Here is a 26183-nt window from a genome sequence, read left to right on the forward strand (position 1 = left end):
GCCAAACAAAAGGAGAGTGGAGTCAGGGCTGGCTTGTCAGAGCCTGTGGCAGAAGGGGGATCACGGAGGTGAGACAGGATGAGAGAAATGGCTACGGGGCCATCGGAGAGGCCGAGGCCGCAGGGAGACGACCGGAAGAGTGCTGAGGGCTACGACCTCCCAGGGGCCCCCAGGTTTCAGGACGGCTGAGCTCGCCACTCAGAAGGGTCTCGTGGTCTCTGCCCACCAGGAAAGCACCTCTCCAGACGTGCAGCCCTCAGGTCAAGACAGAGCACGCTTGCCGGGCTGCAGAAATGGTCTCCTGGGAACAGGCTGCCGGGTGCCGGAAGGGGATGCCCTGGTCAGAGGTAAGGGCGATGGGGGGCACGACTGACAGTTTTAAGAGCTGGGGGGCACCTGTAATGTGCAAGCGCAGGGCGGATACGATGGCACCACACTGACCAGAGGGAACCATCAAAAGCGAGTTACACATGAGAAGACGAGATGGGTAACGTGCTGGGATGTGAGGGTGCAGAGAGAGTGGAGGCCCAGGCTGCTGGGGCTGCCGTGGAGTGGGACGGCGGGCAGGCAGGCAGTTTAGAGGACAAGGACACACCCCATTTCCCAGAGGATCTCTTAAATCCCTAGAAAGTTCAACACGTGCCATCTGCAGAGTTTCATTTTAGGTGGAGGCCCCAGGCTGGCAGGCAGGTTCCGCACGGTGAGCCAGGCCGGCCGGAGCACCGGGACTGGAACTGGGACCTACGTGCCAGACCCCACCTTTGTGGGGGACTTGCTGGTGGGGGTGAGGGAGGGAGGCCTGCAGGAAGCCTGGCTAAAAAAACCTAACCATGAGCAAGAGAGTCAAAAATGATTGTGTCACTCGGGAGCCCTGGGGCAGGGAAGGGCAGGTCCCTACATGTCTGGAGCTGGGGGGTGGGGGGAGCAGACAGATTAATGACACCTTAGCAGTGTGGGGCAGCAGCCCATCCTCCCTGGCCCTGCCCAGCACCTGTGGCTCTCTCGTCCCAAGCGGGTCAGTGGGGGGACAGATTTCTGTAGAGAGGGCTCTGAAGAAGCCAGGGGCTTTGGCTGCGGGAGGCAGCCTGCCGGTCGCCGATGGGGGAGAGATCGGGGCAGGCGTTGGCCGACCCACCGATTTACAATAAAAATGGCAGAGCAGGTGTCTGCTTTTTGACTCCAGGCTGATTAAAAAGGCCACACGAGCCACCCTGGGGCTTCCATGCCTCAAGCCAAGAGTTTCTTAGGGACATGCTCCATCATCCCAGCCTCCTCTCGACCCACTAGAGTGCCAGCAACCACTCACCCGGAATGGTGTGCCAAAACAGCCACTCCATCATGACCCAAGGGACTCCCAGCCTGGAAATCGGCCACTGGACACTGAAGCCCCAAGCTACAAAGCCAGGAGGTGCTGTCCTCACCTCCCTCCCCTCAACATTTTTCTCTGGAGGGTAATCCATTAATAACTGGTAAAGCCAATTACCTTGGGTTGGAAACATAATAGCCACTTGGAAAGCATTCAAGCAGGCAATTGGGCTCTTCAGACTTTCGAGGAGCGCGGGCCAGGTGAGGCGCGCCAGCATGGACGCAGACATCTCTCAAGGAGGCCTCGGATGGGCCACAGGTGTGACTCAGTGAGCAAGTAAGTCAAGAGGGAGGGAGATGGGAGGAAGCATCTGGAGCACCTCCCAGAAGGCTGGGGCGGGGCTGCCAACACCTGCTCCAGGGACTCCCGTCCTCCATTCCTGCCCCCCTGTCACCAGTCCCACCAGGAGGACTGCCTCTCACCTCCGTACCCCACGAAGGCCTTTCATGATTGTCTGGACACGACGCCCAGAAACGTTTCTTTCCAAAAGCTGCCCCCTTCCCTTGCCCAACTATGCAGTGCAGGGAGGAGGAGGGGGAAGGAGAGAGACACCCCCCCCAGCACGTACGAGGACCTAAGAGAATAATCAAATTGAACACTCAGTACGGACCCTGTAAGCAACGGTCAAGCAGCTTTGGAGCCAGGTCCTGCTGGGCACACACACCAGGACGCACACCCCGACCGTGGGGACTGCCAGGACTCGGGGTGAAGCTGGCTGCGGGCACGGCACCGCACACCTTGCACTGTTCCTCCCTATACGCGGCCACACTTGCTCCCCACCTCACCCCTCAGCTCCCGTGGACTTCAGAAAGCAGAAGGCAAGAGCCACAGACCAGCCATGTTCAAGGTCAGAAGATTAAAAGGCGTGCCCGAATGCAGGACACACCTGGTGCAGGGGTGGGAGGAGATGGAACTCACTGTCCCGGGACACCCAAAGGATGCCTCACATGACACAGCAAGTTCCCAATGGAAGCGATTATTCCCACTGCACAGAAAGGGAAATGAGGTGACGGCCAAACTTCTACAAGTTTTCAGGAACTCCTTCAGCATACTCGCCCGCTTCCCGGGAGCCCCACCAGAAAAGGTGCTCCAAATGGAGGCCGGTGGGGTGGGGGATATGCACCCCAGGAGGCCTCCCGCCCCCACGAGCTCAGCCTCCACCACGCCGTCTCGCCCACACGTAGTGCCATCCCGCGCCACGCGTGCCAGCCCGCCGTCGTCCTGCACCAGATCTCCCCATGCCCTCCCTGTGCCGGGCCCTGTGCCACGCGGGCCAAAGGTTCTCCTGGAATGCTCGGAGATGCCCTCGGCGAACACGGGTACCACCCCGCCAGGGGCGCCTCCGAAGCGATGACTCAGAGTCTAACGCATTAAAAGGTCTTTGCTACAATCTCCGCTTAGAGTCTGCGGTCACTGAAAAAGCCAGCTCTCCCCAGAAAGAAAAGAAAATGCAAATGGCTTTTGCCCTCACTCCCTCTCTTTCTCGGGGGTATCCTAGGGATGGGGAAGGCAAACCTGTGAATAGACAGAGGCAGAAGCTGCTGGCTCCTCAGGTGACATGACCACCCTTCCTCCAGGTCCCTACCACACTTGATCTTGTCCTTGGGACAAAGGGTATTTGGGGGGTTATTTCCCCATCTTCCCTTTGAGATCATGGACCATATGGGGACTCCTGTGTCCTCTGGTGCCCAGCACAGCACCTGGCCCGAAAGAGGTACTCGGCACAAGTCTGTGGCACCAGACTGCAAGGGCCTTCCAAGCTCATAGCCAACCAGGCTGGGGAATCTAGTCATGTGGGCTATGAAGGGGGTCCCTCTGCTTCTTAAAGAAATAATTCCCAAATCACTGGACTGAATGACACACGACACAGTCATACATCGTTGGTTGGCAGTGGAATCCCTCATAAGCACCACAACCAGATAATAGATGAGAAGTACCAACAGTACCTACAAATTAATAACACACACACACACACACACACACACACACACCCTCTTGCACAAGTACACACCCACGCTCTCAGCTTGAGGGTCTAAGAGGCATTCTGACTCTATAAACTCTGCTCTTTTTGGATGAGAAAGCCCTGATCAGAAGCTAGCCCTCTCCAATTTCTCATCTTGCCCCCAGACCTTGTCCAGGTTCCCAACCTACCTTCCTGGCCCCCTGGTCTGAGCTCAAGCAAACCTGGCACCACAGAGATCATCATCAGGCCCAAGAAGCAGACGTGGGAGCCCCATATCAGAGAGAGACGCCAGGAGAATTAGGGGTTCAGGTGCTCAAGTTGAGGAACAGAAAATAACAAGAAAAAGATGAGAGGAGAAAGGGAGGAAGGAAAATTATTCAGGCATGAGCAGGGTGAAAAATAGAGTCCTGCTGCCTCTACCTTCATTCAGGCCCTCTTAATTACATCAGTCATTTATTGAACACTTACTATGTGCCAGGTGCTGAGGAAGGGTTTCACAAACATCATCCCATCTAATCACTGGAACTCTGCGCAGGTACCACTTTCCCTATTTTACAGATGGGAAAACTGAGGCACCCTGCTCTGGCTCCCACAGGGAGAACTAGTAGGGCTGGAATTTGAACCTACCCTTGCCCAGTACGTTCTCTCCCCAGCACCTCGTACAGTGCCTGACACACACTGAAAACTCCAACCCTTGTTGAGTGAACAAATGGACAACCGAACAAATGGCCCCACCCGGGAGAAGAAAGGAGAGTCTGAGTGGCTCTGAGGAGGCAGCACAAGTGGCGTGCTTAGCAGCTGTGCCCCGCGGCTGGCCTGGAGCCACCCAGCTGGCCCAGGCCCCAGCCGCCTCCGAGCCGGGGCTGACACACTTTGGCAAGGGAGGCCACCAGAGCTGTCACATCATTCACCAACATGCCCATCAAGTGTATTCAGTTCTCTTCAACCCGCATTGGCATTTTAATTACTGTTGGGTAAACTAATTTGTACAAATGAAGGCCGGGCTGCCTAATAGAATATGCAAGCTCTCTGACCTCTGACAGGCACTGACACGAGATACAAAGGCCGCCGAGGAAGGCTTTTTATCTGAGCCTTATTACTCTCTATTACTCCAATTAGTCAGGCTCCACTGCTCCTAATTGGAGGAAAAATTGCAATTAAATCAATTTTTGATGGGCTGCAAGTGGGCTCCCGAACCGCCCTGCTTGTGAAACACTGATATTATAGCAGCAAAGGTCACAGGCCTCATCGGCACCTGGGGGCCCCCGATTTCCCTTGGCCCCCTCCTAAAATGCCTCGAGGAAACCCCTGCCCCTCCACCGGCTTGGCCGGCAAGGGTGGAAAGGAGGGAGTCATTAGAACATGTCAGGTCTCATTGCTGCGGCCGCCATCTGCTAACCTGTGCCACTGACATCATTACGGCGGCTAAGTCCCGAAGCTTGAGTGCAGTGCGAAGGTCACACAAACTCACTCGCTGAGGGGAGGCCAGGAGCAGTAGTGCAGGGACAGCATGGTGAGGGAGGGACCAGTGGGGTGGGAACAGGAGGTCAGCAGAAGTCGGGAAGGGGACAGACACAGGCTGGGGTAGGTGAAAGTATAAGGCAGCCAGTTCCCAAGGTCCAGCCCACAGGGCACCCCAGGCCACCCAAGGGGAAGGGAAATATATGTGTCTGGGAAGGAAAAAAAAAAAAGAGGCCAAGAAATCTTGTTTTCTCTCCAGCAAACATCCCACACTGCAGTTGGGGACACGTCCTCCTGAATGCAGACCAGAAAGCTGAGGGTCACATCAGTGATGGAGCAGGAGCCCTCTGTGGGGCCTACCATCCACGGCAGCACCTGCCCATGAAGGCTGGGGGGCGCCCGAAACTAAAGCTGTACGGTCGGGAAGGGGGAGGGAAAGACAACATTGTTCATCAAACCAAAGGATAAGGAGACCGAGGTGCCTAGCCGAAGCTTGAAGGAGTGAAGTTTAAAGCAAAGAAAAAGAAGATCCAGTTCACAGAGCAACTGGCATACCGTCACCTCAAAGAAATGGTGCAGACAGAAAATATAAATTCAAAAGAACTTTAGCCAGCTTCGTGGATGATTGAACCAAAATGGGTTAACAAAGAAAGGAGGCCTTCAAGGGGTCAAGACCAAAAATATGTTAAATAAATGATGGCTCATCGGCTTAATGGAATATTACACAGTCATCTAAAATAATGCTCCCAAAGTACAAGCAACAGTCTTAGGATACTATTAGAAGAAAAAAAGTCGAGAACAAACAGCCTTGTACAACTATTTTTTGAAAGCCTGGAGATAGAAAAGGAAAGCGTGGGGGGCGCCTGGGTGGCGCAGTCGGTTAAGCGTCCGACTTCAGCCAGGTCACGATCTCGCGGTCCGTGAGTTCGAGCCCCGCGTCGGGCTCTGGGCTGATGGCTCGGAGCCTGGAGCCTGTTTCCGATTCTGTGTCTCCCTCTCTCTCTGCCCCTCCCCCGTTCATGCTCTGTCTCTCTCTGTCCCAAAAATAAAAAATAAAAAATAAAAAAAAAAAAAAAAAAAAAAAAAAACGTTGAAAAGGAAAGCGTGGAAAGAAACATACTAAGACACTGAAAGTGATTATGTCTGGGCAGTAATTAGCAATTCTTTCTTTTAAATTTGATTTTTCAGGGGTGCCTGGATGGCTCAGTTCGTTGAGCATTAGACTCTTGGTTTTGGCTCAGGTCACGATCCCAGGGTCGTGGGATCGAGCCCCCACCATGCTGGGCTCTCTGCAAAAAATTTTATTTTCCAATCTTCTTTAATAAGCAGGTTCCACTTTTTACAGGGAAAAACATTATTTATGCCTTTTAAGGGAAAACACAACATAACCAGACACTCCTGTCTACAGACCCATGGCCAAGAACAGGTGGACCCAACAGTGAACCTCCTGCTAGAGCAGGTGTCAGTCACGGTGGCCCTGACACACCTCGGACTGAAGCTTTGGGACTGACCAGTAGCCCAAGGTTAGTCAGGAAGCCCAGATCAGAAGTGAGGGCCTCCCCTGGCCTCTTTATCCCAACTACGTACTGGTGAACAGGGAGCAAGACCAACTCCTGACTCCCACAGCTGGCAGAGGCCTGGAACACCCCCCTCAGTCTCTCTCTCTCTCACACACACACACACACACACACACACACACACACACCCCAAACCTCTCTGAGCTCACGTGCATTGGGACAGGATGGTGCCAGTGGCCACCTAGAAGGTCAGGTTCTAGACAGAGCACCCAGAGGCTGGGCTCCAGTGTTCACACTCCCACTGCCATTCTAACAAACTCCAACAAAGCAAGTTTGCCGCTGCGCCATGGATGAGTGCAGTCCAACAGCTGGGAAATGCCTCCCATCTTTCATATTCAATTTTATTCAAAAACTTGCCGCCAATGGTAAAAGCTCAGTCTGACCAAGGATGTATGATCCTGGCCCAGGTGACAGAAAAGGAACTCACTCCACTCAATAAGTAGACTTAGAAACGCGAACAATGGAAGGACAGAATTAACGACAGAGGAAAAATTAAGGATACCAAAAACAAGAACTCACTGTACAATCTGAGTTTAACAAGATGTGCTGGGGGCTGCAGGGAGAAGAGCTTCGATGCTCTACTTTCCATCTGCACGGCCTCTAAACACAAGAGCTGCCCCATCCGATCGTGAGAGGAAGAAATGGCAATGTGCTCCAGCGCAAAAGGAAAAGTCGGCTGGGTCAGACTTACTGAGAAACAACGACATAATACACCGCTGTGTGTCTGACAAGAGGCATTGGAAAAGAAGAGATCAAGACGGCCATTATTTGGAGACAATATAACTGTCTGAGAAAATCCAAAAGACTGAACTAAAAGTTATCACAACGGGGGTGCCTGGGCGGCTCAGGTGGTTAAGTGTCTGACTTCGGCTCAGGTCATGATCTCACAGGTCATGAGTTCGAGCCCCGCGCCAGGCTCTGAGCTGACAGCTCAAAGCCTGGATCCTGCTTCAGATTCTGTGTCTCCCTCTCTCTCTGCACCTCCCCCACTTGCACTCCGACTCTCTCAAAAATAGACAAACATTTTTAAAAAAAATTTTTTAAGTTATCACAACGAATACTGGGGTTAGCATGCCCTGTGCAATAGGGAAATGGAGTGCGGCCTTAGGGGTCCTGGTTCTACCACCTCATTAGTATGTGATCTTGGATATTATTTTACCTCTCTAAAACCCAGTTTCTTTCTCTGTAAAATAGAAACAATTAGGGGCGCCTGGGTGGCTCAGTTGGTTAAGCGTCCAACTTCGACTCAGGTCATGATCTCACGGTTTGTGGGTTCGAGCCCCATGTCAGGCTCTGTGCTGACAGCTCAGAGCCTGGAGCCTGCTTTGGATTCTGTGTCTCCCTCTCTCTCTGCCCCTTTCCCACTCACACTCTGTTTCTATCTCTCAAAAATAAAGAAAAATGTTAAAAAAATGTTGTTAAATAGAAATGATTAAGATACCTAAGCATAGACTTGTTGTAAACATTACAATGTTTACAGATGTTTGCTATTATTACATACCAGCCATCACCAACCGAAATGTAACCAGAGATCCATTCACACAAAAATTAGAAAACCGTAAAATAGCCAAGGATAAACCTAACAAAAAACACCACCAACGAAAGGCAAGACAGGCCCATATGAAAAAACAAAAACAAAACAAAACTATCAAGGTTTACTAAAGGACATAGAATTGCTGAATAAAGTAGAAAGATCTACGGTGTTCCTGGATAGGAAGTGTCAAAATCATAAAACTGTTACTTCTCCCTTAATTAATCCATAAATTCACTATAGTCCCATCCAAACAAGATTTTTTAATCAATTGATTCTAAAATTCATCTGGAAGTGGAAATGTACAAGAATAACCAAGAAATATTTTTACAAGAACAATAGAAGTTTGGGGGTTTTTAAAAAGATTTTATTCTTAAATAACCTCTATACTCAATGCGGGGCTCAGACCCACAACCCTGAGATCAAGAGTCGCATGAGCCACTGACTGAGCCAGCCAGGCGCCCCAAGAAGAAAGTTGTTCTACCAGGTACCAAACGTACTCTAAAGCTGCAGTATGATGTTTGTGCTAGAACAAATAGATCAATGGATTAGAATAAAGAATCCAAAGCCATACCTATATATTCGTAAGGAATTAGAAAATCCTAAACGTGACTTTTAAAGGCAGCAGATTAAGTGCGAACCAGTCATTAAAGGGTAGAGACACCACAGGATACACGTTTGGAAACAATACCAAACTCGGGGCACCCGGCTGGTTCAGTTGGTGATGCGTCCAACTCTTGATTTCTGTTCAGGTCATAATCTCACAGTTCAGGAAATCGAGTCCCACATTGGGCTTTGTGCTGACAGCCCAGAGCCTGCTTGGGATTCTCTCTCTCCCTCTCTCTCTCTCTACCTGTCCCCTGCTCTTACACATGCTTTCTCTCTCTCAAAAATAAATAAACATTAAAAATAACAACAACAACAAAAAAACTAGAGCACTACCTCAGAGCAGACCTCAATTCCACTCGGATGAAGGAGGTAAACATTTTTCAAAACTACATGAAAGACCACAGAAGTATCACAAGGAAAGGCAGGAAGATGCTTTTACCATCTTGGAGTGGGAAAGACATTCTTCAGATGAAACCATAAAGGTAAAGATGACAGAACTTCTCCCCAAACAGCCAAACGTCCACACGACAGAAGATGCTGTAAACATCAGCTGAAAGGAATTACCAAGTATTCATAACAGTCAAAATGTTCATACCCAGAACATATAAAGAAATCTTATAAATCACCAGAACAGGTAGATTAATGAGCAAAAATCTTTAAGAAATTATTTATGGAAAAAATACACATGGCCAAGAAAACATGACAAAATGTTAAACCTCCGAGTAACCAAAGAATTACGAGTTAGACCAACGACAAACGTTGCTACATACACTTAGCACTTCCTGCCATTCACTGAGGACCGGGTACTGTTGCAAGCACATTATATGTATATATTTGTTCATTTAACCCTTAAAACATTCCTATGTATTTGATGATAGTTTTCCAGATAAAATAATAGGAATTAAATTTTTAAAGCATCACCATCTTTCAGAATACACATCGAAATATGTATTTCTATGCTTGATGTTTGCTTCAGAAAACTAAGGAAGGGAGAGTGTGGGGAGTACTGAAGAAGCAGGAGTGGCCAAGAGTTGGAAATTATTGTACTTCTGTATATTTTGAAATTTTCCATAAGAAAAAGTGTCTTTTTGAAAAAGTTTTTTTCACAGTTACTATGAGGTAAGAACTACCAGTACCATTCCCCTTTCACAGGTGAGAAAATTAAAGAACAGAGGGGATCCGTGATGCACCAAGGTCACACTACTAGCATGTGGGGGGCTCATAACTTGACCCCAGCCAGGTGGGCCCGAGTCCAGCTCATACTATAGTCACTCTTCTATAACCACTCCCCAAATGAGGTAATTTTTTACCCAAGAGAGAAGCAAAAATTTTCTTTAAAAACAACAACAACATGGGGCGCCTGGGTGGCTCAGTCGGTTAAGCGGCCAACTTCGGCTCAGGTCATGATCTCGCGGTCCGTGAGTTCGAGCTCCGTGTCGGGCTGTGTGCTGACCGCTCAGAGCCTGGAGCCTGTTTCAGATTCTGTGTCTCCCTCTCTCTCTGACCCTCCCCCGTTCATGCTCTGTCTCTCTCTGTCTCAAAAATAAATAAATATTAAAAAAAAAATTTAAAAACAACAACAAAAACCTCTTCTTACCTACTACAGACAAGTCTAAGAGGAAATAGGTACTTGTACCCATCGTTCGTGGGTATCTATATACCAACACTGTCCTAACTGGAGGGCAATGTGGCGGCATCTAAGAACTTTTACATGCACTTACCCCTCAATCCAGCAAGTCTTTCTGAAGATCTTTCCTAGAAAAACCCCTAACCATGTGCACAAACAGGCAAGTACACAGGTGTTGTCTCAGGCATTGTTTATAATAACAAACCACGAGGAACCACCCAAGCGTCCATCAATAGCAGGATGTGCTATGGGGCACGCATATTAGTGTGAACTAGAATGCGGCCGTGAGAATGTGCTAAAGTTGTGTGTTCTCCCAGCAAAGGCCCAGTGAACCACATGGACAGAGGAAGAATTCAAGTTGTAGAACAAATGCATGATGAGCCCAAAACAAAGTAAAACTCGATGTGTGTGTGCGTGTGTCCATACACACATACATACATATACCATTAAATTATATGATCTATTTGCTCCAAATAAAAGATGTGGAGAGACACATACCAGACTTCCTATAAAAAGGAGTGGGGGGGGGGGGGATGGGCTACTGGAAACCGAAGGGGACTTTTTATTTTATGTTTTATGTATTTTAGTGTTTGAACTTTTTACAACCAGAACACATTTCTCTATTACTTATGTAAAAACAAAACAAAAGAGAAAATGAGAAATTAAAAGGAAGATGGTAGTAAGAATATTCATTTTCAAGTTGCCTGGAAGATGGGAGGTCTATCGGTGGCACACTGAATTCTGAGCAACTCCGCATTTGCCACAAACTGCAGTCAGTGTCTCTTGGCCCCATCCCGGACCTGGCTGGCACCCTCTGACCCAGACCTTTCACCTGGAGGCCTTCTGAGCAGTTAAGTCCTGGGAACAGTTTGCCTATGAGAATTTCATAATTTCACCCCTGCTCTTATAGAACCTTTCCTCTAAACTCCTGCATCCTGACCACTCTCTCTATAAAGAAGTCAATGACAAGCTTCTGCACTCCACTGGGGGCCCATCAGAGGCCAAGGCCATGGCTGACCCCCCAGCAGTGCCCTGCATGGAGTAGGTACTCAAATAACTGTTGCTGCTATGACCAGCTAAGCCTAAAGCACACAATAGATGTCCGATTTCAAAACATATCACTTTTTCCTTTTAGGCGGCCCATTTTGGCATCAAGGTAGTGGTTAGGCCCAAGGCCTGGGCTACCAGGCTGCTAATGCCTTCTTCTGGACATGGGTGGCCCACATGGTCTGGTGATCATGGGGGAGACTGAGGCCAGACCAGATCTGGTGTTTGTTCGGGTTTGCTGAGGAACATGAGTGGCTGGCATTTGAAGAGGGGCATGAGGTGGGAGGACGATGAGAACCATTAGGATGAACAGGGGCTCCACAGACAGGAGAGCAGAGCTTGCCCAGAGACTGCACAGATATGCCGGACATAAACTCAACATGTTTATTTTAAAATCTGATTCTTTCTAAACATACCCACATTAACAAGCCACAGAAGGCCCTTGAAACTCAGAGCTGATCCAGATATTGGCAGGCGCATTAAGTGTTTATAACACCAACAGAGAAGAAGAGAAGGTCAGGTCAAAGAGAAACCTATGTGACCTATGATCCTAAGACCTTCTATCCCCATTCACTGTCATATTTAGGCCCAGCAATGGAGTCCCTAAGAAATTGACGTGGATCTTATTTTTATTCTCAATGTTCCACAAGCACGAATGAGAGGCAGTCTTTTTCATGTGACAAACATCAAAGCACAATTAAGACCTTCTCAGGTTCTTTCTGATAAAACAAAGGTCAGGGAAGCCCATACACACAACCCACCACAGGACCGTGTGGCCTTTCCTCATCCAGTGGCTTCATAACTCTAGCAAGGCTTAAAGAGAGGCCCTAATGATCCACCAATGAAAGAGTCCCACAGTGACATCCAGCAAACTAAAACCAGAGAGGCAGAGGGTGTTAATGTCGACCTTGGATTCACTGCCACCAACCACATCCCTGGACCTCTTGCCTTTCATCAAAACAAGACAGGAGTGGGGCACTTGGGTGGCTCAGTCAGCTGAGTGTCTGACTTCGGCTCAGGTCATGATCTTGCAGTTCATGGGTTCAAGCCCTGCATCGGGCTCTGTGCTGAGCTCAGAGCCTGCTTTGGATCCTCCGTTCCCTCTCTCTCTGCCCCTCCCCCACTCAAATAAATACATACATACATACATACATACAAGATAGGAGAAGGAGAGGTGAAACTCTAAACTCCTCAGCCTTGTCTGATTGCTGTGGCACATTCCACCATTACCCTGAAGGCTACCGGGCAGGGGTGGGTGGAGTTGAGGAGAAGGAAGGGGGTGTCATGCAGATTGACAGGTCAGTAGGGCCTGCTATGCATCATAAATTATGCACAGCAAGGCTTCAGAAGTAGGACTCATGACAAGAGGAAAGGAGAGGACGAGGTGTCTGTGTGCACAGCAGGCAGAGACTCTCCCTCAAGAAAGAAGGGCTCCCTTACAGAGGAGGGCCAGGAGCAGACCTTGGTGTGCAAAGCCAACCAGTGACTCGTGTCCATTCCTTCCCCGTGACAGGAGACAAGGGCCCCGGAGTCCTCTCTTTTGCCATACAGACTGAGGCTTACATTATGGGGGGAAGTGAATAATCAGAGTGAGAGACAGTAGAAAAGTAAGGGCACCAAAGTCCCTTCCTGCAAGACTTCCACTACAGGGCTTTCCAGGAAAGTGAAGTTCCAAGGAACCTCCCTGTTCCCAGCTTAGCTAGCAGCACCAGGCATGTTGACCTGAACTTTGCTCCTCCCCAAGATTCCCTGCCCTCTTGACAATGGCACTAAGGAGGGAAGAGGCAGGAGTCTGTCTTCCATTCTATTCCGTGAGGTAAACTGTACTCCTTGAGGGTCATTCGGGCCTCCTGCTAGTTGTTTCTGTCTGGAGGAGGCTTGGCCAGGTCAGGCCTGTGCCATCCCAGGACCTGGCTCTAGACTCTCTCTGCCCCATTGGCTGAGCCGCTCACTGTTCGTGTGTCCAACCTCATGTGTCTGTAGCCGGGTCCTTCCTCCTGTGCAGGTCACTTTAGGAAAGTGGTTTTTGTAAGGACACCATTAACAGCTAGAAAGGAGGAATCGCTCATCAGAAGACCAGTAATAATGTGAGGAAGAGGAGGTAAGAGGCTCCAGTTTGACAGTTCTCTCCATATTCTGACTTTAAGAGCCGGTAGCCAAGGCTGTGAGCTCAGTCACTACCCACATACTGATGCCATTCACACAGACACTTCGGGGCTGGATGTCACAGCATAGTTTGGCCTTTATGAAACTAGTAGACACCTATTGTTTGTCAGCCCTACAACCTCCTTCCACACGTATGATTCCTGAGCGACTTCCCATGTTCTTACACACTCTCCCTCCTCAGCCACCCTTAACGGATCAAGGGGCGGGCAACTAACCCAAGCTGGGCCAAGGAGTCTCTGAGCTGGGATTTTTGGAAGCCAGTCACTCACCATGAACTTAAACTAGGAGTCGTTAAATTCAGGGGCTCTTGGCAGCCTCCAGAATAAGCTGGTAAGCTAGGGAGAAGAAAGGAGTGGAAGTCCAGGAAGAAACAAAGCCAAGCACCCCAAAAGGATAAAGTTCTGGCAGCACTGTGGCCCCTGGGTCTAGCTACTCCTGAGGCCCCTGTATCTGTGCTCCCCTGGGGCTTGGCTGTTCAGCCTTACCCTTGGATTTCATGAACCAAACATTCCCAGTTTTATTTAAGTTAGTGTGTATTTTATTTCTGTTGCTTACAACCAATCGGTCCTGACCCCGCCATAGCCTCTGTTCCGTAGCTGCCAGCTTCTCCCCCATTTGAATGCTCTTCACTGACAGATGCGCAACAGGCTTTGCCAGGCACCTACTGGACACCTTGAGGCCTGGCTGAGGATACCTCAGCCGCGAAATCAAGAGCTGGTGTGTCTACGAGGAGAGCAGATGGAACAGGGCAGCACAGGCTGGCCAGCAACTTCAACAGGGGCTGAAGTGCTCTCTTCCCCCAAGGTCCGAGGAGAGGGCCAGGGAAAAAAATCTACTCTCCCCCTCCCAGCAACGGGGAGGGAGGCAGGCCGGACAAAAGCACATAATAAGGGTGCCTGGCTGGCTCAGTCAAATAGAGCCTGCTGCTCTTGACCTCCGGGTCATGAGTTCAAACCCCATGTTGTACATAGAACTTACTAAAAACCAAACAAAAAAACAAAACAGATAATAAAGGTGTGCTTGAGGGACTGGATTATCCAAGGAGAGCACAAGTTCGGCCAGAAGACACCTCTGACGGGACAGCGCCTGGGACCCCTGGAATGCCAGCTCCCTCGGGGTGGCCATTTAGAGATGTGATCCCAGCACCCATCTGACCTGAATTAAAGAAGCACCCAGAACAATTGGTAAGACGGAGATAAGGACGTGGAAGTTAATTCTACTATTTTCTCTTTGTGTTTGAGAGTTTTCAGAATTAAACATTTGAAAATACACACACACACGTAAAACTTTATAACCCCAAGCAACCCCTTTGCTGCAGTTCCTTTTATCATTCCCCCCCCCCCAACCCCGACTCAAAACTAACAGCCCCCAAACCCAGTGGAAAAAACTCCAGCCGGATGAGCAAACTCAAATATCCCACTGCTGGACCCCTTTGAGTGACACACAAAACAGTGGAGGAACCAAGCGGGAAATGCACACATAGCGGGCAAAAGTTTCTTTTTCTTCAAAAGCTAAGACCAGAAATAAAACAATGGCATGCATACCTCAAGCAGTCCCCCAAAAACCTCACACTCTCTTTAATGAACCTGGACCTAGGTCAGAAAACCATATAAAGTCATAAATCGGAAACTAGGTATGAAGAAACCAAGGCCCAATCACGGAAAACCACATTCTGGAGCGTAAAATAATAAACGAGATCATCGGATATGTAAAAACTCTACAAACACATCACTATATATTATGTAAATAGACACCTGTGTGTGGGCTTGTACATACCTATACATACATACAAAAAAATCTGAAGCAAAACAGGACGTGTATTTGAGCTTCATGTTCCTCTGAAGATGCATCTCCTTACAGGCAGCCACCATGTGGAGCCCATCACAGTGAGCAGCCCCCCATTCCTTCTGCTCTCCGAGCTCTTCCACACCCTCCCCAAGACCCCCAAAATCTAACCAGCCCTTGTTCTCCATAAAACCTCACCTCCACGCTCCTGCTCAGGACTTTGTCAACAGCCCTCACCTCCCCACTGCCAGCCTGTAGGCACCAAATTCTACCTCCTAAGGCCCCTTGGTAGGCAAATAACTTGGCATATTTGTTTTCTGGGAAAAGTCAACCCCACGATGTTTAATTTCACCTCTTTGGAACATTGGAATCATGTTCCAATAATAATAATCATGAGCCACAGGGAAGCGCCGAAGCCAGGGCAGTACCTGACTCCATGCCATGCCCACCATCAGCGCCACCAGGCCCTCCTTGAAGTACCAAGATGTGGGGCAGGGCAGCGTGTGGTACCTATGCTACCTGTGATCTGTGGCTACACACGTGTATCCGCACCTGTAAATCACCAAATTATCAACTTCAAAAGTCTACCGCCCTCCCCACCATCTTCCCCAGATGAGATCACCTGGTCTTTCTACCTTGTGTTTCTCATCAGAAATCGGGGGTGGGGGAGGTTGCCAACTGGAGACTTCTGCCATAAGCTACATCAGCCAAGTTAGATACCAAGAAAGCACGTGCCAAGCCACTGATTTCTTTCCTGCTGAGTCTCCACACCTCTCCCGGCCCCCACCCAAGCAACATGGGGAAGAACACGGTGATTAGCATGTCTATCCATCACTCCCCCCAGCCCATCCCTAGCCCAGGGCCAGCAGATGGCTGCTAGCCATTCAGCCCTCAGTTGCCTACTGTCCAGGGCGGAAAGCTATGCTATGGCTCAACTCCCAGGTGCTGGTATTTGGCTCCTGGGAGGAGAGAGAACATGGGCCCAGTCACAGCCTTGGGAAGAGGTGCATGCCCAGCTGGGTTGTCTTAGCCTTGCCACCCTTTGCTGAGAAGGAACACGTAAGCACACACATGCACACACACAGCCTGTGTTTGCTCCCTTTGGTAAGGGGGCACCCACGGTGCCACACACATACACAGATCCCCCCACTGCCACTACTTGATGTTTCCACTCCTGATGAGGACAGGAGAGCAGGTCCATGGACACATTCCTGTCCCACACACTATACCCCGCCACACAACCTGGGTAAGCACTGTGCCTGCAGGAGTCTCTACCCAGTCTTGTGGGGCAGTTGTGATTTTTAGCCAGCCCAGGTGTTAAGCCCCTGCCATTTTTCATCCCCCCTTTGGCCTGTGTTCCTCCCTCTGCCCTCCCACGGTAAGCGCTTTCAGGCCACACAATGAGTAGGAGGAGGAGAGACACTTCTATTGAGGAAGGCGTTTTGTTGTTTCATCCCAAGGTGGGGGCAGGGATAGGGAAGGGGGGGTCCCACAAAATTTCTAATAAGCAGTTTCTCTCCTCAAAGCTAAAATGATTTTCTTTAATTGCTTGGTGGGAACAGTTTATCATGGGGGTCTCTGCCCTCCCCCCACCCCAAAGCCTAATTGACTTACTGAAGTTTAACAGGGGCTTTCACCTGGAGAGACTGCAATTACTCCCCCCATCCCACATTCGTACCTGGGCTCTCCCCACAGGGGGCCTTTGTTCCCCCTAAATACAGCAGTGACACAAATGTCCTCAGCAGCAGGGGAACACAGGGAAGTGGTAATTTTCAGCCCAACGCAATTAGCTGAGGGCTTTTCAGCCTTCCCAGTGAATGGTAGGGAAACTTCGGCATGTGGGAATGGTGAGCCAGGCTGCTCTGTGCACGTCAAACAAAAGAGGCCTCTGAATCGGGCCCCATGGTGAGCTAGACCAGAGCTGGTGGGGGCAGCTGGGACTGGGGCCTGGATGAGGGACCTACACCATCACCTACCCAATCTGAGTCTTCCAGTCAGAGCCAGTGGCCCCAGATAGCTTTCTAGGAGGTGGAGGCAAGCAAGACGATACTGTTGGCCTTTACCTAGCACCAAGGACCTGTGTTTATGATGCAAAGAACAGGGAAAGGGTGGTAGACTGAGCTGGGCAGGAATGAGGAAGGCTGGAGGGCTACAGTGCTGTGTCCGTCTGTCTCCAAAGGGCCCGGGGCTGGAGCTCACATTTCAGTTTGGGCCTTCATGGACACCTCTGAGTAAGGGAGCTTTAGGGAAAGAGACTCTCCTGGGGCCAAGACAGGGGGACTCATGGCTCTTCAGACACTTAGGTCTATTGGTGCTGCCACAGCAGCCCCTACCACCCAGCTAAGCAGAGGAAGCACAGCCCCTCTGCTCGGGGCTGGCTTTGAGGCTAGAGAGGCACAAAATGAAGGCAGCCCAGGGCTTATCTGGGGTCAGCGCTGAGGTGTCCCAAGGCCAGAAATGTGGGCTCCAGCAGTGGAAATGACCACCCGGCCAGCAGCAGCAAGGCCTGCAGGCCTCTCATGACCAGCCCTTCAGAGAGCCTTGATCTGGAGCCAGGAGAGAAAGAAGCAGTTCTTGAAAGAGTGAAAAAATGAGAACCAGAAACAGAAAGGCTGGTTGACAGATGAGCTGTGCCTGGGTGAGAGAGACAATGAGGAGGTGAGGCTGTTGCCAGGTGAGAATGCCCAGAACACAGGCCAGGGCAGGCACCAAGGCAGGCATCGTTGTGGCACGTGGGAAGGTCCAGGAGCTGGGACGCGGGAGGCCAGCGTTCAGTGCCAGCTTGGCTGCTCACAGGCCGGCTCACCTCCAGCAAGCCTGCAACCTCCCGGGACCTCACATTTCTTGTCTGTAAAAGGAGGTTTGCTACCTTTTTTAAAAAAGCAACAGAAAACGTGTGAAGTAGCATCCCTGATAGATTTATAAAACAGGAAATGGGGCAGCGGGTGGGAGGGCTATTCATTTAAGAAGTAGGGGATAGGGGGAGCCCTGTCCCTGTGGCCTCTAAACGTTCTGCCTTGGACTCAGACCTTCAGAGCCCTGCCTACACACCCCAGAAGCAGATCCTCTCCAGGACTCTACTCCACTACTAATACTGCAACCCAGTGGGACCCGGGACCGGTGAAGACGAACGAGGCTGAACCACCCACAGCACACACCTTTCTGTGCAGCCCTGCCTCCGGGCTGCACTCCCAATGCAGAGCATGCCGGCATGGACCACCGTCGCCATACATAATGGAGTCTGAGAGCCCAGGTGAACTCTATTCAGGGGCAGCCACAGCTGGGGGCAGTTGGGACAGTTTAGCGGATGGCTTATAGGGTATGGTCGGGTCAGATGTTGTGCGTGTTTATCCAACATCAAGATCTAGCCCCCAGTGCTATTACAGTGTCATGCTATGGTCACCCTGCTCCTCCACTGGTCTGGGCTGGTAGGAACTAGTATTCCCACCCTCAGGCCCTGCAGCAAAGGTTCAAAGTGATTCTCTACAGAAGAGTCTACAAAGTAAAGGGTGGTTAGTCCAAACACCCAGAGTTCAGAGACATGAACGCAGACCTTCCCATTACACCCCACCACTCCTCAAAGAGCCTCTTCCCTCTGGGAGCAGTCCAGACCAACAGCAGGGGACAATCAACCTTGTTGCTCAGAACAGCTGGCTTGGCCCCAGCCACATCTGGCCTCGATTCTGTCTTGCCATCTTCTCCTGCACGTTCCCCTGTCCTGTGCCCCACCTACATGGGCCCCCCTCTCCCCACAGAGGGGAGCTCTTGCTCTGGGACTCGCCGGCCCTTTCATCGAACAATGCCTCGCTTGGGCAATTCCTGAAATGGAGGCAGCAACAGGAAGCCTCGTTCCTTCAACAAGCACCTGAAGGCACCTAAGCCAGCCCTGTGCTACAGGTGCCAGGGTGTTCAGGAAAAACAACTCACACGGGCCTGCCTGCCTTTAGGCAGCTTAAGGTCTGGCCAGAGAGTGAGGTCTTCAATTAACATTACAAAAAAAAATTAGAAGCAATTCAAGACCATCAACAAGTTCTAATTCCAAATGTGAGTGAGATCCCCACGGGCTGCAAAGGCAGACAGTGTAGCACTTAAAAGTCATGAGCTCTGGGAGCGCTTGGGTGGCTCTGTTGGTTGAGTGTCAGTCTCCTGATATTACCTCAGGTCATGATCTCATGGTTCGTGAGATCGAGCCCCTTGTCAGGCTCTGTGGACAGTGCGGAGCCTACTTAGGATTCTCTCTCTCTCTCCCCCTCGCCCGCTCACATTCCCTCTCTCTCTCAAAAACAAATAAATAAACTTTCTTAAACAAAAGTATGAACTCTGGAATCTGATGCCAGGGCTCAAACCCTGATTGCCTCGATTACCAGATTTGACTTGGGCATGTTAATTAAGCTCTCTTGGGCCTCGTTTCCTTCTTTGTAAACTGACGCTGGTGATAGTAACAGTCTGGGGGGTTCAATGAGCTATAAAGTGTCCAGCGCATTTAGCTGGCATCACCATCATCACTGGCTGGGCAAGAGAGTGCACTAAGGACTCCTGAACAAGAAATGGCCTGTAAGGGGAAACTCCGTCACTCCCCTCCCAAAGCACCAAGAACTAGGTAAGACGAGAGACCGTGGATTCCCTATCCCTATTCTGCAGACTACTTCAGAAAGTTGCTGTCAGTGCTGATGACAGACAGGACAAATTTAACCTGGCCAGGGCCACAGGAGATCTTGAGCCAACCAGGAGCCCTAAAGGGACAGACTGGAATTTGTGCCCCCTCAAACTGACCACAGTCCCCTTCATCCTCTCCCGCCCCTCATTCTACCATCAGCCTGCTGGCTGGAATGCGGGGGCCCCTGTGCCAGAAGGCCCAGGCCAGGCAGGAGGCTGGGAGGCACAGGTGGTTCTCAGAGGAGATCCCTGGGCTCCAGAAATCAGTTCCCCCACAGGCGTAACAAAGCTGGGGCTTGTTGTTGGTCAAGGCGCCTTTGCTTGCCTGGGCTGCGGCCCAGACGGTGAGGCGGCTGGGGCAGGCCAGGGGACGCAGAGCTGGGGAGGCAGCGGCCAGCCCTTTTGGCACCAGCTTCCTCCTTCCCCGGGTTTCTCACTTTGTTCAGCATAGCAACCCAAAGGAGGCTGGGGAAAGCACTTTTCACTACCCAGCAAATAAAGCCACAGGGAAAGGGAAAAGGATGAAAGGTTCGGGGGTTTTAAATTTTGGTTTTGGGGTATTTAGTTGGTTTGAAAAAATAATAAAAGGAAGTTGCTTCTGCAATCCAATTAATTTCAAACCCAGGATTCAGATCATTAACAGCCAACAGCGATCCCACCACACCTAGCATTATCATCCCTCTTCTGAGACTTCGAGTCCCAGTGGATCTAGCGTTGGGTCCCAAGAGGCCTCGAGGGGCGTTTTTTACCTCTTGGTTGGGGGTGCTTAGGGAGGAGGTACAGTATGGCCTCAGTCCCACCACAAAACCCCCTGGGTCCACACAGAGCCATGCTGTCCTGCCAGTCACAAACATGCATGGCTTTCAAACAGAGCCCTGACACCAGGGGCTGCCAGAACCCACTCGTTCCCAAGAATCACACCCTCCTGGCCACAGGCTTAGGCAAGGCCCCTACAATGTGTGCAGGAGATGCCAGTGACCGTAGCCCGTTTCCTTGCTATCTCTAGGATTGGAGTCTCACCGACAGGTCATTCAGCCTCTGTTAGCTCCCTTCCACTGGGCCTCCGAACACGGACTCTAGACCTTCCCTGGCCCAGCCACCTTAGAGCGTGAGGGGAAGGACTATTCTCATGGCTGTCTGGCCTAGGAGAGGTTTTCACCTCGCCTCTCAGGAGACACCGGCCCCGGGAGCCCTTCCCGAAGCAGCGCCTTCACAGCCCACCTACTTCCTCAGGTTTAGTCCAACCCACTCACGCCACACCCCTACTGCTTGCTTTGAGACAGGGATTTTCTGGTGGTGTGTTTTTGTCATGCATTTTTGGAATTACAAACTATAAAAAGCATGGATTTTTCTTTTGGGAAAAACATTAGGATACCAGGAAGCTGCTTTGATTACAAGTTTCCTGTCTTTCTCACTAAGCCACTTGGGATGGGATACCAATCTTCTAGAAGAATGAAAGGCAGCATCACAAGTTTGCAGACACAGCTGACAGTAGTGTGGGCTCCTAAATGACTGGCTGGGTGGCCCCCTCACTTGAGGCTTTCATTGCTACACTGTGCCTGTGCCAAGTACCGAACCCTGTTAGCTGCTGACTGGAAATACCCTCAAGTCAAAGGTCTCTAGAGAAAACCAGCCTCCCCCACCCCCCCAACCCAGCATTCCACTCCCTCCATTGAAAAGCCAAGGAGTTTCCACCCTGATGATAAACTGCTCAGAAGCCTCGGTCGGCTGCAACCTGCCCAGGCCTCGGCCCTCTGCCAACCGGACAGCTCCCGCCACCTTCTCTGTGCAGGTTCTGCGTTCTCCCATGCGCCCACAACCACCTGCTGTGACCTGCTTGAGAAGCACACGGCTCCTTCCAGAAAGCATTTCCTTGCTCGCTGCCACCAATAGGAGGAGAATTCACAGAAGAACTTCAAGAAGCCTGGGCAAAAGATAAGCTAGAGGAAGGATGGAGCTTCAGGATACAAGGTGACTGCCAGAAACTCACTGACCCTCCCAGCCCCTCCTCCAGGCTCCAGGGGAAAGAAAACAGAGGAAGCCAGTGGCTTTAAGAATCCACGTAAGAATCACTTATGCTGAGGTGCCTTTTTGAGGCGATGGGGTCCCAGGAGAAGCAATGACATCAACAAAAAGCAATGAGAGCAAAAGGCAGAGGATCCCACAGGTATCACTTCAGGAGAGGTTGTTCTCGCGTGGCCAGGAAACACACCCAGAGACCAAGGAATCTGCCTGCCATCCTGACACACCCTTTCAGACACAGACTCAGAGACAGGTGACAGACACACACAGAGCTGGGAACGCAAGGGCACAGAGTTGTGCCTGCCAATAAAAAAAATCAGCTCTGGCTACCTCTCACTCAGCTAATGGCGATAAGGTGCCAACCGCTTCCTCCAATCATCCCTTCTCCTCCTTTTTGGGAAGTGGAAAGTGCACAGAGGGATACCTTTCCCTCTGTGGGAGGGGCAGAAAGGGGGGGTGGGCAGGAGAGGGAAATAGCACCTCCTACAGGTGCTCAGTGAGCTCCAAAGTCTCAGGTTCACCCAAAAGGCAGAGAGGTCCCAAGCCTCTGAATGAAGGGATCGGGCCTCCATTAGGAATTAGGTCTATCAGTTCCAGGAAACAGGTTATGTACTCAAGTCCCAGGAACCTCAGGGAAGCCGAGCTAAGCAGAGACTCGTGGCAAAAGCAAAGGATGGTTTGGGAGAAAGCGAAACCTCCAGGCCTTTCATGCAATCACGATAAATGAGATTTTTGTACTTCTGCTCTTGGTACGCCAGCCAAGGAGAAAACTCCCGTGACAAAATGGGATCTTCTCTCAGCTTCCCTGAGAACACTGAACACAAGATAATCTAAGTGATGAGGCAAAACCTAGACTAGTCACTTCTTTGAGCCAGTAGTCCAGACCGGGGTTCTTTTGGGATGGATCATCCTCTGGACAGGAGCCCTGGGGCAGCAGGGGCAGCAGCAGGGAAAAGGTGTCAGAACTGCAAAGCCAAGCTCACCTGACGGAGTCAGGTAATCCCCCATGGACAGAACCAGCTGCCTTCTGCCTGGACAGAAGCACATGCACTTCACCAGGCCCAGTGAAAGGCCAGCCTGCCCCAGCCCTTCCCTGGCAGCAAAGGGGACAGTCTTGTGCATCCTGGAAACAGCGGTGTAAGACCACCGCACCAGAATTCCACTGTTCTGGACTTCTAATTCAAAAGTTAAAATAGTCAAGCATCAGGTCTCCCAGGAAGGCAGGATTTCTAGTCAACATTTTTCTGATCATTCCAAATTTCTCAGTCAGTTCTACCAGGGCCTTTTCACTTCTTTACGGTCACAGAATGAGGGAGGCCTCTAAGCACCTTCCTGCCATCTACCTCTCCCTTCTACCTTGCTCCAGACTTGGCTTTAAATCCTTGGGTACTCCACGAAGTCACCAAGAGCAATTCCTGCCTCTTCCCCCAACCTCAACCCAATTATACTTTTAAAGGGAGAAAAGCCGCCTGGGGATCCCCAGAGAGGCCTACTGCACTCGTCCCCCTCTTGTAATGAAGCTTCATAATGAAATGCCCTGCACTCCAGTTAGTAAGAAATGCTCATTGTCTCCAGCTGAACACCCCCTATAGATAGATCTAATTTGTTTCCATGTTTCTACCTCTTTCCTCCATCGAGTTTGCATTTAAAGGTTATGATCTGTTGTACCCTCCTGGCCAGGCACTGGCAGGAAAGCCTGGGGAGGCAGGGAGAGGGGATGGTATTTCCTACAACCTTGGAGTCCCAGCCTGACCATCCCTGACACCCCTTCCCTCCGTTATCACACCCATTCACATCAGCTCTGTCTCTTTTAGGCTCTTTAGGAGATGTCCACAAAATGGAAGAGAAGGGAGGGGAGAAACAGCGTTTGGAAAAGTTAAAGGGAAAGAACAGTAAAAGGAAAAAGGAAGGGGTGGGTATTGCCGGGAGTGCCTATTTCTCCATGAAAGAAATGTTCTCTGCCACATGGTGGCCCAAAGTAGGAGCTGCCCCTTACTGGTGGCCCCTCTGGGACTCAGGCCCCTCGAAGGCCTTGGAGTTCCAGCTTCTTTCCCCTCGTCAGGTCTGGCAGTGGCACTGGCACCAGTCCCCGGGACAGTCTGAAGGGCGCCAACAGCAGCACAGAGGAGACGCTGTGCTCAGGGAACCTGGGCGGGAGGCCTCCCCAGGGCCACCTCATCTCAGGGGCCAGCCCACATCTCTGCCTTCTGATCTGCATGGAAAGTGAGGACACAGTCCCTTTCTAAAAACCCCAATTCCTCAGTGGAAGGCCTCTAGCGCCACATCAGATGCCAGGGCCATGGGCTGGCCATGGTGGGGGTTGGGGCATGTCCTCCGTCACTGGCTCCTCGACTCAGAGGTACCCCTGCGCTTCCCCTTCCCCAGAAGGAGAGCAGGCCACATCAAGGCTGATGCTCCCAGAGCCTCCTCTCCCAGAGGCATGCGTACACATCTTGCCTCTCAGCAAGACCAGGAGCTCAGAACGGGTAAAGACCCTTTCCCCCAACCCCTGATGCAGTGAGGTGAATGGTAAAGACAGAAGACATCCTGTCAGACAGTCCCCAGTAGTTGTACCTATGAGGGGCCCCAGTTCTCCTCACTGGGGAAAATGCCTCCCATCCTGTCCCAAGGTTCTCGGGACTCCTCCCTCCAGTGCTGGAGAGGAACATTTGAGATTTGCAGATGTTCCCCCAGACACTTTGCCTCTTTTCTGGCTGGTCCTGTTCGCTCCTGACCCTTATCAATCGCTAGGTAGTCGTCCACGGCAGACTTGTGCTCTCCCAGCGTGCCCCCTGCCTGCCCCCACCTCCCCAAACCCCTGCAGACAGGGCCCCGCCCTGACTCCCCAAGGCTCACAATCTGTGCTTCTGCCAGACTCAGTCACAAGGGGGGTGTAACTCGTTTCAAGCTGGCAGCCCTACATGGTAGAACTAACTGCCCCCCTCAAGGGGCGGGGGGGGGGGGGGGCAGGCAAGCGTGTGCCCAAACATCCCAAGGTGCTCTTGTTTTCTAGGCACCCCATGGTGGTCTGTGACAGACGCATGGATGGGGGGACCCTCTGCCAGCTAGAGTTGGCATCTCACCCTACCTCTCAAATCTGCCACTTGCCTCCAGGGCCGAAGACCCTCCAAGAAGAAGAGCCCCTGCAAGACAAAGACCTGCGCCCCCCCCCCCCCCCCCAGCCTGGCCTCTCGGCCCGACACAGGCCCGCATTAAAATCAACACTCCGTGAACACACAAAACTGACAGGGCAGAGGGGGAGCACACATCAGATACAAAGATCGGGCTCTCGGGAGACGCGGCCTGTTGGTCTCCCATGTTAGCTCCAAGCCACTAAGCGCAGGGTGGGAAATAACGCCATCACGGTGGCCAAAGCTCCCGCCTGGGCTCCGAAGCCCGGCAACCTTTTCACAGGGAAGATGCCTCTGCCTAGAAAAAAAAAAAAAAAAAAAGCGAGCATTGTGTGGGGACCATTAATGCATGCGCCTCTGCACATTCCTTCGAGAAGCAGGAGCACACTAGTCCCTGAGCCCCCGGCCCTGTGCCCCAGCGATTGTACAGGCCTGGAACACACTGCACATGCCACCTGGTCCTTCCCCCCAGGCCCCCGGCTCTGTGAGCGGTGGGAAGGGGCCCGCCAAACACCCTGGCTTCATTGTGCCCCAGAAAGAGGGGACTAATTACTCGCCTACACTCTGGAGCGCCCAGGGAGAAAACAGAGGCCAGTGGGGTGGAGAGGGTGGGAAATGGGGGTGGGGGGCTTGAAGAAGGGAGAGAGAAAGCCACAGGATACATTTCAAAGTTTCTCTAGCAATTTGGGGGTGGGGGAAAGAAAGCCTGGTCCTGATGTGAAATCATACAGAGGTCAGGGCTGGGTCTCCCACCCTTGTGAGAAAGTGGTGAATCAGGGACGGTTTATCAAACGATCATTTTTTTCTTTTGAAACCGGGAGGCAGCAGCCTGGACAATTCTGCAGATGTGCTTGATGAGTTAGGGACAAAAATGGCCCTTCTCTGCCCCCCTCCTCCCCTCCTTCTATAAGGGCTCCCCTCGGGGGTTGCTTCTCCCTCCACTGCCTCCCAGGCCCTCCCCTCCCTTCTTCAGTGGTCAGCTGAGACCCCCACCCACTGCTTGCTTTTGTACTCTTGGCCTTTGGACATACTGACAGGGGCCTTTATGAGACCCCAATCAAGACCCCCGTGTCACAGGTACCTAGTAGAGACACCAGACCTTTTCAAACAAGGGACAACAAGGAAAATCGGCGGGCCCATTGTCTCTCCTCTGTGCTAAGTGAGATGAAAGGGACCCGCGGCCCCCTCCCCACAGCCCGCCTGCCAATCACCTCTAGTTATTAAGGTCACAATGTGTAAATT

General features: G+C 51.3%; 1 protein-coding gene across 6 annotated transcripts in view; it reads right to left on the reverse strand.

Annotated features, from left to right (window-relative positions):
• Positions 1 to 26183, reverse strand: part of FBXW4 (F-box and WD repeat domain containing 4) — an 81337-nt gene that overhangs the window by 12490 nt on the left and 42664 nt on the right. The window lies entirely within an intron of this gene.

Source organism: Puma concolor, chromosome D2 (genome assembly GCF_028749965.1).
Source record: "Puma concolor isolate L17-30 chromosome D2, mPumCon1.1.hap2, whole genome shotgun sequence".
Classification (NCBI taxonomy): domain Eukaryota; kingdom Metazoa; phylum Chordata; class Mammalia; order Carnivora; family Felidae; genus Puma; species Puma concolor.